Source organism: Schistocerca americana, chromosome 9, assembly GCF_021461395.2.
Source record: "Schistocerca americana isolate TAMUIC-IGC-003095 chromosome 9, iqSchAmer2.1, whole genome shotgun sequence".
Classification (NCBI taxonomy): domain Eukaryota; kingdom Metazoa; phylum Arthropoda; class Insecta; order Orthoptera; family Acrididae; genus Schistocerca; species Schistocerca americana.
Window position 1 is genome coordinate 195040480 of NC_060127.1, and position 14039 is coordinate 195054518.

Consider the following 14039-nt stretch of genomic DNA (forward strand, 5'->3'; position numbering starts at 1 on the left):
TATTGAGGCCACTGTACCTATTAGAACTGTGTAAGGAATCTCAAAGGCATCCCTTACAGTGAGGAATGTTTGTTTAATAGGCAATGGCCCTGATAGTATAAATTATCAGAGCTGTTGGAGCATGAACCATACCTGAGACTCTGCACTTTGAATTCCATGCTATGGGGCAACAATGTCCAGCTGGAACAATGTTTAGGCATTAAGTGTTGTTGTTGTCTTCAGTCCTGAGACTAGTTTGAGGCAGCTCTCCATGCTACTCTATCCTGTGCAAGCTTCTTCATCTCCCAGTACCTACTGCAGCCTACATCCTTCTGAATCTGTTTAGTGTATTCATCTCTTGGTCTCCCTCTATGATTTTTACCCTCCACACTGTTCTCCAATGCTAAACTGGTGATCCCTTGATGCCTCAGAACATGTCCTACCAACCGATCCCTTCTTCTAGTCAAGTTGTGCCACAAACTCCTCTTCTCCCCAATTCTATTCAATACCTCCTCATTAGTTATGTGATCTATCCATCTAATCTTCAGCATTCTTCTGTAGCACCACATTTCAAAAGCTTCTATTCTCTTCTTGTCCAAACTATTTATCGTCCATGTTTCACTTCCATAGATGGCTACACACCATACAAATACTTTCGGAAATGACTTCCTGACACTTAAATCTATACTCGATGTTAACAAATTTCTCTTCTTCAGAAACGCTTTCCTTGCCATTGCCAGTCTACATTTTATATCCTCTCTACTTCGACCATCATCAGTTATTTTGCTCCCCAAGTAACAAAACTCCTTTACTTCTTTAAGTGTCTCATTTCGTAATCTAATTCCCTCAGCATCACCCGACTTAATTCGACTACATTCCATTATCCTCATTTTGCTTTTGTTGATGTTCATCTTTATCCTCCTTTCAAGACACTGTCCATTCCATTCAACTGCTCTTCCAAGTCCTTTGCTGTCTCTGACAGAATTACAATGTCATCGGCGAACCTCAAAGTTTTTATTTCTTCTCCATAGATTTTAATACCTACTCCAAATTTTTCTTTTGTTTCCTTCACTGCTTGCTCAATATACAGATTGAATAACATCGGGGACAGGCTACAACCCTGTCTCACTCCCTTCCCAACCGCTGCTTCCCTTTCATGCCCCTCGACTCTTACAACTGCCATCTGGTTTCTGTACAAATTGTAAATAGCCTTTTGCTCCCTGTATTTTACCCCTGCACCCCTGCCACATTCAGAATTTGAAAGAGAGTATTCCAGTCAACATTGTCAAAAGCTTTCTCTAAGTCTACAAATGCTAGGAACATAGGTTTGCCTTTCCTTAATCTAGCTTCTAAGATAAGTCTTAGGGTCAGTATTGCCTCACATGTTCTAATATTTCTACAGAATCCAAACTTATCTGCCCCGAGGTCGGCTTCTACTGGTTTTTCCATTCGTCTGTAAAGAATTAGTGTAGGTATGTTGCAGCCGTGACTTATTAAACTTATAGTTCGGTAATTTTCACATCTGTCAACACCTGCTTTCTTTGGGATTGGAATTATTATATTCTTCTTGAAGCCTGAGGGTATTTCACCTGTCTCATACATCTTGCTCACCAGATGGTAGAGTTTTGTCAGGACTGGCTCTCCCAAGGCCGTCAGTAGTTCCAATGGAATGTTGTCTACTCCGGGGGCCTTGTTTCGACTCAGGTCTTTCAGTGCTCTGTTAAACTCTTCACGCAGTATCGTGTCTTCCGTTTCATCTTCATCTACATCCTCTTCCATTTCCATAATATTGTCCTCAAGTACATCACCCTTGTATAGACCCTCTATATACTCCTTCCACCTTTCTGCTTTCCCTTCTTTGCTTAGAACTGGGTTTCCATCTGAGCTCTTGATATTCATACAAGTGGCTCTTTTCTCCAAAGGTCTCTTTAATTTTCCTGTAGGCAGTATCTATCTTACCCCTAGTGAGATAAGCCTCTACATCCTTGCATTTGTCCTCTAACCATCCCTGCTTAGCCGTTTTGCACTTCCTGCCGATCTCATGTTTGAGACGTTTGTATTCCCATTTGCCTGCTTCATTTACTGCATTTTTATATTTTCTCCTTTCATAAATTAAATTCAATATTTCTTCTGTCACCCAAAGATTTCTACTAGCCTTTTCTTTTTACCTACTTGATCCTCTGCTGCCTTCACTACTTCATCCCTCAAAGCTACCCATTCTTCCTCTACTGTATTTCTTTCCCCCATTCTTGTCAATTGTTCTCTTATGCTCTCCCCTCTGGTTTAGTCAGTTTATCCAGGTCCCATTTCCTTAAATTCCCACCTTTTTGCAGTTTCTTCAGTTTTAATCTACAGTTCATAACCAATAGAATGTGGTCAGAGTCCACATCTGCCCCTGGAAATGTCTTACAATTTAAAACCTGGTTCCTAAATCTCTGTCTTATCGTTATATAATCTATCTGATACCTTCTAGTATCTCCAGGATTCTCCCACGTATACAACCTTCTTTTATGATTCTTGAACCAAGTGTTAGCTATAATTAAGTTATGCTCTGTGCAAAATTCTACCAAACCTCTTTCATTTCTCTCCCCCAATCCATATTCACCCACAATGTTTCCTTCTCTCCCTTTTCCTACTCTCAAATTCCAGTCATCCATGACTATTAAATTTTCGTCTCCCTTCCCTACCTGAATAATTTCTTTTATCTCACCATACATTTCATCAATTTCTTCATCATTTGCAGAGCTAGTTGGCATATAAACTTGTACTACTGTAGTAGGCATGGGCTTCGTGTCTATCTTGGCCACAATAATGCGTTCACTATGCTGTTTGTAGTAGCTTACCCGCACTCCTATTTTTTTATTCATTATTAAACCTACTCCTGCCTTACCCCTATTTGATTTTGTATTTATAACCCTGTATTCACCTGTCCAAAAGTCTTGTTCCTCCGGCCAGCGAACTTCACTAATTCCCACTATATTTAACTTCAACCTATCCATTTCCCTTTTTAAATTTTCTAACCTACCTGCCCGATTAAGGGATCTGACATTCCACGCTCCGATCCGTAGAATGCCAGTTTTCTTTCTCCCGCTAACGACATCCTCCTGAGTGGTTCCCACCTGGAGATCTGAAGGGGGACTATTTTACCCATGAGGATCCCATCATCATTTAACCATGCAGTAAAGCTGCATGCCCTCGGGAAAAATTATGGCTGTAGTTTCCCCTTGCTTTCAGCCGTTCACAGTACCAGCACAGCAAGACTGTTTTGGTTAGTGTTGCAAGGCCAGATCAGTCAATCAGCCAGACTGTTGCCCCTGCAACTACTGAAAAGGCTGCTGCATTAACTATTATTTTTACACTATTGATGGTTTAACAAGAAAAAAGTTTTTGGGTTACCTACTAAGAGGACAAATAGGCATTCCACATATCTTGGTTCATTCCACTAATGATAGTAAAACTGATTGACTGATCCTAAGCTGAATTTCATTATTTCTGTGTATAAAAAACATAACTAAATTAAGAAATGCAATCAAATATGAACTCATATGTTGAACACTGCACAATTCAGATAATCAGTTGAGTGGTACAATTTTACTAACTCATGATGGATGGATGAAGAAGAATTTTGTACTAATTACTGTTTTACAATGAAAGAAAAAAGGACCAAGCTATGGATGTAGGGAAACAGCCAGATTCTATATTCCTAGAGTTCTAGAAAGCATTTGGTATGGTACCCCACTGCAGATTGTTGATAAAGATTCAAGCATACAGTTTAAGTTTCCAGATATGTGAGTGGCTTGAAGACTTTTTAGGTAATAGAGACAAGGGTGTCATCAGGAGTGCTCCAGGGAAGTGTGATAGGGCCGCTTTTATTCTCTGTATACATCAATGACCAACCAAACAGGGTGAGCAGTAATCTATAACTGTTTGCTGTTGATGCTGCGGTGTACAGGAAGTTGCCATTGTTGAGTGATTTTAGGAATATGTAAGATAACTTACACAAAATTTCCAGAAGGTGTGAGGAATGGCAGCTTTCTTTAAATTTACAAAAATGTAAATTAATGCCAATGAGTGGGAAAAACAGTCCTGTAACATTCAAATTCAGCATTAGTAGGGCACAGCTAGACACAGTCACTTCAATTAAATATGTAGGTGTAACTTTGCAAAGCAATATTAAATGGAATGAGCATGTCAGATTGGTACTAGGGAATGTTTTGTAGGAGAATTTTGGGAAAGTGTAACTCATCCGTAACAGATATCCATTATCAGTAGATTCAATCAGTATGCATGCATTGTAGAAGTGCTTCATGAACTCAAATGGGAATCCCTGCGGGGAAGAAGATGCTCCTTCTGCAGGGCACTAACGCTCAAATTTAGAGAACTGGCACTCAGGGCCAGTTGCAGAATGATTCTACTGCTGCCAACACACATTTCATTTAAGGACTGTGAAGATAAGATGCAAGAAATTAAGGCTCATATGGAGGCTTTCAGTCAGCTATTTTTCCTTCACTTTATTTGTGAGTGGAACGGGAGAGGAAATGACTAGTAGCGGTTCTAAGTACCCTCCAATATGCACCGTATAATGGTTTGCGGAGCATGTAGATTTAGATGTGGATGTAGACAGCTTCAGTGGTGAGGATTATTCGAAAAGAAATAAACCTACTGTTTCTTTTAGTAATCCGCTATTAAGGCGAATGTAAGCTTATGGAAATCAGAGTAAAAGGCTTGCAAAGTTAAAGTGAACTAAATTATTATTTAATCATTATTGTGTAACCACTTGTACATATGACATTTGGATAATTTAAAATTGGCAAAAATGAAAATAAAAGTAAAAAGTGGGCTGTGGAAAGAAAACATGTATGTTTGATGACTGTGTGATGGTTATTAAGTAGAGGATCAAAGTTTTGTGTAGTTTTATAGTTTACCTTATTTGACCAAGTGGCTGACAGTTGCTCACTTACAAAGGGTGGCAGATGAGAAGGTACAAGAGTTTCCTTTGCAATAATTCTGATTAAAGTTAGTTGGTTGACTAGAAACTACTATACTGTAGTTGTCTATAAATGAACAAGCATGATTGATTTCACATTACTGGGAAGTTGGTTGGAAGTTAGATAAGATCATCTCAAGACTTACAGTTATCAGTAATTGGAAGCAATGTTACTTTATATCACATTCTGTTATACTTTCTGAGGTATTCCTTTTGGGCTTCATGCTACAGCAAGAATAGTCAAGCTGCACCTGATGTCATCACAAGTACAGCAAAGAGACCTTCACACGGTTCACTGCTCAAAGCACAGCAATGCCAATTAATTTGATGTTATATGTAATGGCACTCATTTCATCACTCAGTCCGAGTCAGAGTCAATGTGTGCTAAGTAAAGATTAAACTGTCAATTTATTTTCAAGTTTCAAATTAACAGTAGACTAATGATAATGAGTTACTTGAGATTCTTATGGCTCTTGTACGAACATCTCCCCACTCACGTTTCAAGAGAGAACACTATTTCAAAGTAATAGTTGAAAATAATATGGAACTTTCGAAACTTTTCGTTGTGTCACACGTCTGAGAAACTTTTTCCCTCCTTTCTCTTGATGAGTGCTGGAATATTCCGATGCTCTGAGACTTGAGTCTTCCTGCCATCACAGTTCTTTTATCGATATGACTGGGTAGGAAACAGCCTTAGAAGGTTACCATTTGTGATCACTGAAATTTGTATTTACACATTTTGCAATACAAGTTGTGTCTACACATATTTGGTCCAGAGTAGTAGTAGCAGGTTTTCTATTTTTTTTATGGGATGTTATTGTTTGTTTCCAGTCAAAGGTATCTGTTAAGCTCAGCAATAGCTCTTTTCTCCTGCTAGCCCCATGAACATCAATGTAGATATCCCACATAGTTCTGTCAATTTCTTGCCTACATGTGTACTATTTAGTAATGTTCGAGGCTTGTTGAGAAATGACTCCGTACCCACTTAAGAGAGCAACAGATACACACAACTGTATTTACACCACTGATTTCTGTGACTGTTGCGTCAAAATCTCTTTCTCCATTTAAATACTGGAAACTGTCAATAGTTTTGTATTTCAGCCCACTTTAAATTAAGAAGGCAGTGCCTCCATTTTTGTGATATCTCCTACAAAAGTAATTTGGAAGGGTGTGGCCTTATATCAAAAATGAAACAATCTGATCTGCCTTTAAGGGGGTAAGGATGCCAGCTGCTATCTTATATATTTTAATATATTTTTTCAAAATTAATGCCACAACAGTGAAAATTGGAACTTAGAGATGGGAGCTCAGGTATTTACCACTAAGAAAATTGAACAGTTGTTACCTGTAGTTAAGATTGTTTATTCATTTAACTTTTAACATATTTCTCTAAGAAAAATTCTGTTCAACCTATGTTACATACATATCTAACTTAAATTCCAGATATTTCTCAATTAAAATATAAACGAATCTGTCACAGCATTTTGAAGTCACTGTGCACTGAAAATATTAATTTTATCTGGTACAATCATACGCATTTCTCAAAATACTTCATCAAAACAAATAATTGTTTTGGTTCACCTTCTAACATATAACAACTACTGAAACTTGCAGTCTGATAGGAGTATACTTTCAGTTTTTATGTGCATCTACAGTTATAAAAATTAGTTTTCAGAAAAGTACTTTAAAGTTAAATGCAATATTCACATACAAAATGCTACAGGATCATATGCCTTCACCACCTCTGGTTCCTGGTCCTGCTTCTTCTTCTCCTTCTTCCTCTTCTTCTTGTTTACTCTTTTTCACATTATTTTACTTTAGATACTTGTAGAAGGTCTCTTTCAGATTTCATGACACATTCTTGATCAAAGAGTAGCAATGCTAAAGAGCAATTGTTTCCTGGTTTCACTGTACCAAAATAAATTTCCTTGGTTGAGTTTCATCATTGAAGCAAATAACAGCCTCTACCACACCAATTTTTAAAGTATTTTCTCCCACAAACACTGTTTTTGGCAGCCTTTCCCAAATACGCTGGTTGAAGCTTTCTTTCTGGTTCTGCGTTCAACCCTGTAGACCCTTAAAGAGGAAAGTTTCATTTGCAAGGTTTCTGTATATAGGTTTTATTACATCCATCACAGCTGCTGGTCAGGAATATTTGTGTTATTTATCTCCTCCATAAATCTGGTCCTAGTGTGAACAAAAGAATCTAAACCTTTTTGACACAATGCAGGTATCGGGTTCTCCTCTGTGGAAAACTTATGGAAATAAATAGCCCACACTGCCTCCTCCATCTTTAGATCTCCAGTATTAGCTGTTGTGCCCATACAATAATATGTCTGAAGCTTATCTATTTCAGTTGCCAATGACCTTGCCTCAGTGGTAACACCAGTTTCCATCACATCACCAAAGTTGAGCACTGTCCGGCCTGGCTAGCACTTGGATGGGTGACTGTCTGGGTCTGCTGAGCGCTATTTGCAAGCGGGATGCACCTGGTCCTTGTGAGGACATTTGAGGAGCTAGTTGATTCAGAAGTAGCAGCTCCAGTCACAAAAGCTGACAATGGCCGGGAGAGCAGTATGCTGGCCACGTGCCCCTTCATATCTGATGCTTATCGGCTGAGGATGGCACGGTGGTCAGTCGCTCGTCGGACCTTCTGCGGCCTGTTTGGATGGAGTTATCAGCCTTCCCGTTTCTTTGATAGCCTTCACATCTGACAGTTTCTTCCAGGGCCTTTGGGTTTATTCTGTTATGTCTACAGAGCTCGGCAGGAGGATCTTGCCAATAACTGGCTGTCAGATCACTAATACATAAATATTTCAAATAACGTTAGGGCGACAAAAATAAATGTTTATGTATTACACATAATTCAGTTCAGAAAGGTATTCTCTGTAACATAGATTCAAAATTGAAAATTCGTATGTTTGACCAATTTTCATGTTCTTACCCCTTAACAAGTGTTCTGAGAGGCACCAAACACTGATGCGGTGGTGATATGTATAGGTTACTCAACAACAAGGTCATCAGTGCCTGTACTCAATTAACTGAATGTTATGAGTTGTAAAAAGCATGCAACAATATGTAAAATAGGAAAGGTAATCTGCAGCCAACCTGGGACTCTCTCACTTACACTGTGACACAAAACGGCAAAAGACGTACGCCTCAAGGCAGTGTGTAAGTAAAATCCATACACTATAAGCACATAACATCTAAACTAGTGGAGCAAGCAAATGAGCCCACACAATCAACTGGAAAATAAATGATGAAGCAACCACCCAAGGAACACATCCAAACCTACCTAAGACACCATATTTGATTCATCATCAGCTAAAATAGGGGGCAGATCAACTGGTAAGTGAGTTGCAGGCCTTGTAGCTTGGTATAAAACATTTCAGTTAAAATGTGGCATACAGAAACATGTACACCACAAGCACTGCATGCCAGTGGGTCTTCCTGCCAAGGAGGAATCCACGCATCAGATAGTACCCAACCTGGAGGCATGACAAAAGTATTTGCTCCCGCCACAGTGACTGGAAAGAGGAATGCCATGGCCGTGTTCTTGATTTCACGGGCCTCAGCTGCTCACTCTCCAACCCTAGCTGCTCCTCCTCTCACAGATGCACAATGTTTTGTTTCCGTAGTGATGTAGTTGCATAGACAGGGGCAGCACATTCAGAAACTGTCGCTTTGAAACAGGCATCCTCAGCTGATGCATCTGCTGATCATTAACTTGAATGTCCCACTGTCCTGGTACCCAGCATAATGACACATCCTTTCCCTTCCTCTGTAAATGGCATGAGTCAGCTGAAGGTACTTTTCACCTGGATAGCCCAGACAGCCTGTGATCGATAGCCCATGTGGCACTTAAGCGCAGATGAGGAATTTGGTAACAGGAAGGCACCACATCTTCTCTGATGCCCTCAAGATCACATATAATTCAGCGTCATACACTGTGAATGAACCAGATAAATGAATCTCAATGACACAGTCTGGATATAACAGAGCACAGGCAACGGACTTATCCTGCTTAGACCTGTCAGTGTAAACAACCACACAATCACAGTGCTTGTCTAAAATTCTGTAAAACATCGATTTAAAAACAGAGGGCAGAGCAAAAACTACTTTTACACCGACACATGTAAAATGATCCTAGGACTCGGTGTTACACAGAGGGGCGATGACCCCAACTGTGATGAAGCACAGAAATATTGTCTGCATCAAGAGCCACTAAGTCCTGCCTCACGTGAATGCCGAATGGCTTTGATGCTCGTGCCTATTTCTAAATAGTTGTACCAGTGGAGGGCTAGCAACAGTATGGAATGCTGGTGACTGTGTCATGGAGAGTAGGATTTTCACACATCACATCATGCATTATGAGGACCCACTACCAGATGACAAATGGTGGTTCACCAGCCTCAATACAGAGGGCTACGAATTGGACTCATCCTATATACCCACTGTTCCACTGTAAGACACGTTGCCTCCAAAGTTGGTCTGAAGACTCGGGGACAGACACATCAGACACATCATATTAGTAATGTGATCCACCCAGTCCTGAAGACTACCTTGATGTTCCAAAACAGTTAATTAACTGTACAGTGTCCAGTTTGCTCTTCTAAGTATCCGTTTTGGTAGTTTCCATTCGTGGTCAGGTCTGTCTGAGAGGTGGATTCAGATAGGGAAGTGGTCACTGGAATGCAAGTCATCGAACATTTCCCAGCAAGCAGCATTGACAAGAGCAGAACAGAAAGCTAGGTCTGTGCACACAGCACACCTTAAGATTGAGGGTTTCTTTAAAGAGGTTTGTAATGTCCTTGTGAGCTAGGAAGTGAAGCCAAGGTCCCCAGCCCCTGAGACACACAACATCTGGAGGCGCACTGCTCTCCTAGCTGTTATCAGCTTTTGTGAGTGAAACCAACACTCCTCAGTCAAGTAGCTACTCGAGTGGCCTCACAAAAGCTGAGTGCACCCCACTTCCAAAAGCAAATGGCAGATCCTGGACGGTCACCAATCCAAGTGCTAGATAAGCCCAGCAGCATTAATGCTCGTGTTCTGATGGGAACCAGTGTTACCATTGACGCAAGGCCATTGGTTCCAATTACAAAGCAGTAACATAATGCATTTTTTGATACAACTGCCTGTACAAACATTACTCATGGGGATACATCAAAGCCTTTTAATCTATATTCTTGTCACAAAGCCAGTACCCAAAACCATGCTATGGAAATAAACATGTAACTTCCACCTACACCATCTGAAGATGAAGCTGAAAAAGTTTGAAAACTAATTAATGGAATAAATGAAAATGTCAAAAAAGTGACTGTTCACAGGTTTTTGTATATCTAATGGATTGTGCTTGTAAGGTGCACACTACACAGATTTACTGGTGAGTTTACAGGGATACTGTCAAGGAAAACTGTCATGGAAAGCTGTTTTTGCGGTGCAAGGCAACACCCCAACTCATTCTGTAAATTGAAATGTCACAGAGGCTGTTCCTTCAGATTACTATGTTTTCACCTCATACCCATAACCTCCCAGTATGGCACCCACTGACTTCTTATTTCCGCAAATGAAGAAACACCGTGTTTGATGTATTTGCAGGATAATCATTGCTTTAACAATGAAACCTTTCTTGATTGGCCAAAACGTAGATTTCTACAGCCAAGTTCTGTGACGAGTCACCCACCATTGGGAAAATTGTGCTGCATCAAATAGTGAATACTTTGAGAAATACTAAGAATGTCAACATATTTCATGACTGATTTTTCTTAGGCAATAATTAACACTTTATGACTACCCCTTGTACTTATTATGTGAGTCTTCTATCTCCTCAGGAGAACAAATCAGGCAGCTGCAAAGAAAACATTAGAATTGGTTGAGAATAAAAGGAAGACAGGGCCAAATGAAACATAAGGTTCACAGCTAAGAAGTACATCTTTGGATTTGAAAAATTTAAACGCTCAAACATAGACAACAAGGAAAGGAAACAGCAAATGTAAGCCACCAAACTACAATTTAATTTGAAAAAGTACAAAAAAATTAAATGAGAAAAAAATAAACTCAAGGGATACAAAATATCAAGCATTGGCTTCAGAGATTAAAATGGAAAACTAGGACTAAGAATTCATAACAACTGTGAAATACCGGTAAAATGTAAAACAAGAAGATTTTCAACATGAAAATGCTCAAAAAGTTGATTAACTATTTCTCCTTTCATTTATCTATGTCTTATCCAATTATGTTCTTGGCTAACTCCACACTGAAGAACTATTCTATAGTTATTTTATTTCCATCTATCATCACAAGCTGTCTTAAAACATGTTGTAATCATCATCAGAAATACACATAAAATCAGCTTATCATTGTTGCACATATTTAAAATAGTGTGCAAATTAGGCACAGTAATAATGTTATGTTATAAATAGTAGCACTGGTAACAGGACAATCTCAAGATGGTTGTGACTGACAAACCGGTACTCCAAGAACCAACATGTTTTGTGATAACAGACAGAAAAAAAAAAGTTTCATTAAGCAAGTACATTGGTGACTAAGGAAAGCACATCACACTGTCAAGGATCTCAAGGCAGCTGTGCATGTACTATCAAACGATTCAGTGTGTCCTCATGCAATATTGTGATAAAAACTCGCGATAAGCCGACTGAAGTGCCCTCACTCCTAGGTGCAATAATACTGTGGTCGACTAATACTCACTCACAAAGTCTGTTGTCAACAACTAATCGGAAATTAAAAACAGCATCTGTTCAACTAATACTTAGAGGAGAACTGACTTTGGCAATCCATTGCTCAACCTTGGTGTGGCACAAAACAGTAAAATATTCAGCCCTATAAAATCTCTGACCACTTATCGAGTGATATGTAGCATTTAATATTGGATAAAAATCATTTTGAAGGCAAACTGAATTCATAACTGGCTTGAAAACTCCTTAAGTGGACCTCGGGGAAGATCAGTTTGGATTCCCTAGAAATGTTGGAACACGTGAGGCAATACTAACCTTACGACTTATCTTAGAAGAAAGATTAAGAAAAAACAAACCTACGTTTCTAGCATTTGTAGACTTAGAGAAAGCTTTTGACAATGTTAACTGGAATACTCTCTTTCAAATTCTGAATGTGGCAGGGGTGCAGGGGTAAAATACAGGGAGCGAAAGGCTATTTACAATTTGTACAGAAACCAGATGGCAGTTATAAGAGTCGAGGGGCATGAAAGGGAAGCAGTGGTTGGGAAAGGAGTGAGACAGGGTTGTAGCCTGTCCCCGATGTTATTCAATCTGTATATTGAGCAAGCAGTAAAGGAAACAAAAGAAAAATTCAGAGTAGGTATTAAAATTCATGGAGAAGAAGTAAAAACTTTGAGGTTCGCCGATGACATTGTAATTCTGTCAGAGACAGCAAAGGACTTGGAAGAGCAGTTGAATGTAATGAACAGTGTCTTGAAAGGAGGATACAAGATGAACATCAACACAAGCAAAACAAGGACAATGGAATGTAGTCAAATTAAATCGGGTGATGCTGAGGGAATTAGATTAGGAAATGAGACACTTAAAGTAGTAAAGGAGTTTTGCCATTTAGGGAGTAAAATAACTGATGATCGCCGAAGTAGAGAGGATATAAAAGGTAGACTGGCAATGGCAAGGAAAGCGTTTCTGAAGAAGAGAAATTTGTTAACATCGAGTATAGATTTAAGTGTCAGGAAGTCGTTTCTGAAAGTATTTGTATGGAGTGTAGCCATGTATGGAAGTGAAACATGGACGATAACTAGTTTGGACAAGAAGAGAATAGAAGCTTTCAAAATGTGGTGCTACAGAAGAATGCTGAAGATAAGGTGGGTAGATCACGTAACTAATGAGGAGGTATTGAATAGGATTGGGGAGAAGAGAAGTTTGTGGCACAACTTGACTAGAAGAAGGGATTGGTTGGTAGGACATGTTTTGAGGCATCAAGAGATCACAAATTTAGCAGTGGAGGGCAGCGTGGAGGGTAAAAATCGTAGAGGGAGACCAAGAGATGAATACACTAAGCAGATTCAGAAGGATGTAGGTTCCAGTAGGTACTGGGAGATGAAGAAGCTTGCACTGGATAGAGTAGCATGGAGAGCTGCATCAAACCAGTCTCAGGACTGAAGACCACAACAACAACAACATATATAAAAACAAAGATGATGTGACTTACCAAACAAAAGCGCTGGCAGGTCGATAGACACACAAACAAACACAAACATACACACAAAATTCAAGCTTTCGCAACCAACGGTTGCTTCATCAGGAAAGAGCACGTTAAAGGGTGGGGAAACTCAGGAAAAGTTCGAAAAAACTGCGTGTAAATGTATTCAAAGGACTGGTTATGTGCTGGCAGATTATGAAAATGAGGCTAACAATTGTCTGACGAAGAAATAATAACGTTTAAACCTATGGGAAGCTGCTAAAAAATGATCGGTTATGTGGGAAAACACGGGAATGGAAATAAAACGAAAGTTGTTGAAAATAGCTGAAATGGTTGTTTAATGGGTGAAAGGAACTGAAGCTGTGAAATAGTATTCACGAGTTTACACGAAATGTTTGTAAACTGGGAACAGTGGATTTTATAGCAGCGGTAATGTTAAAAGCGTTAAAAATTTTTAGGTTATGGTTTGGAAGTAAATTACGTATTATTGAGTATATTTAGGCAGGATAAAATGTATGGTAGATTACAGAAGAAGGGAAGATGAATACAAAGTGAAACTACTTGTACAAACAAAAAGAGAAAGTAAGATGACAGAAAAGATTTCGAAATGCAACAGTGACAATAACAAACGTAATTGTTGGGTTCACATTAATGATATAAATAAAATAGAAAGAAACATTCCACATGGGAAAAATATATTGAAAACAAAGACTCCATGACTTACCAAACGGGAAAGTGCTGGTAGATAGGCACAATAAAAAAACATACAAATACACAAACAAAATTTCAAGCTTTCGCAACCAACAGTTGCTTCGTCAGGAAAGAGGGAAGGAGAGGGAAAGATGAAAGGATGTGGGCTTTAAGGGAGAGGGTAAGGAGTCATTCCAATCCCGGG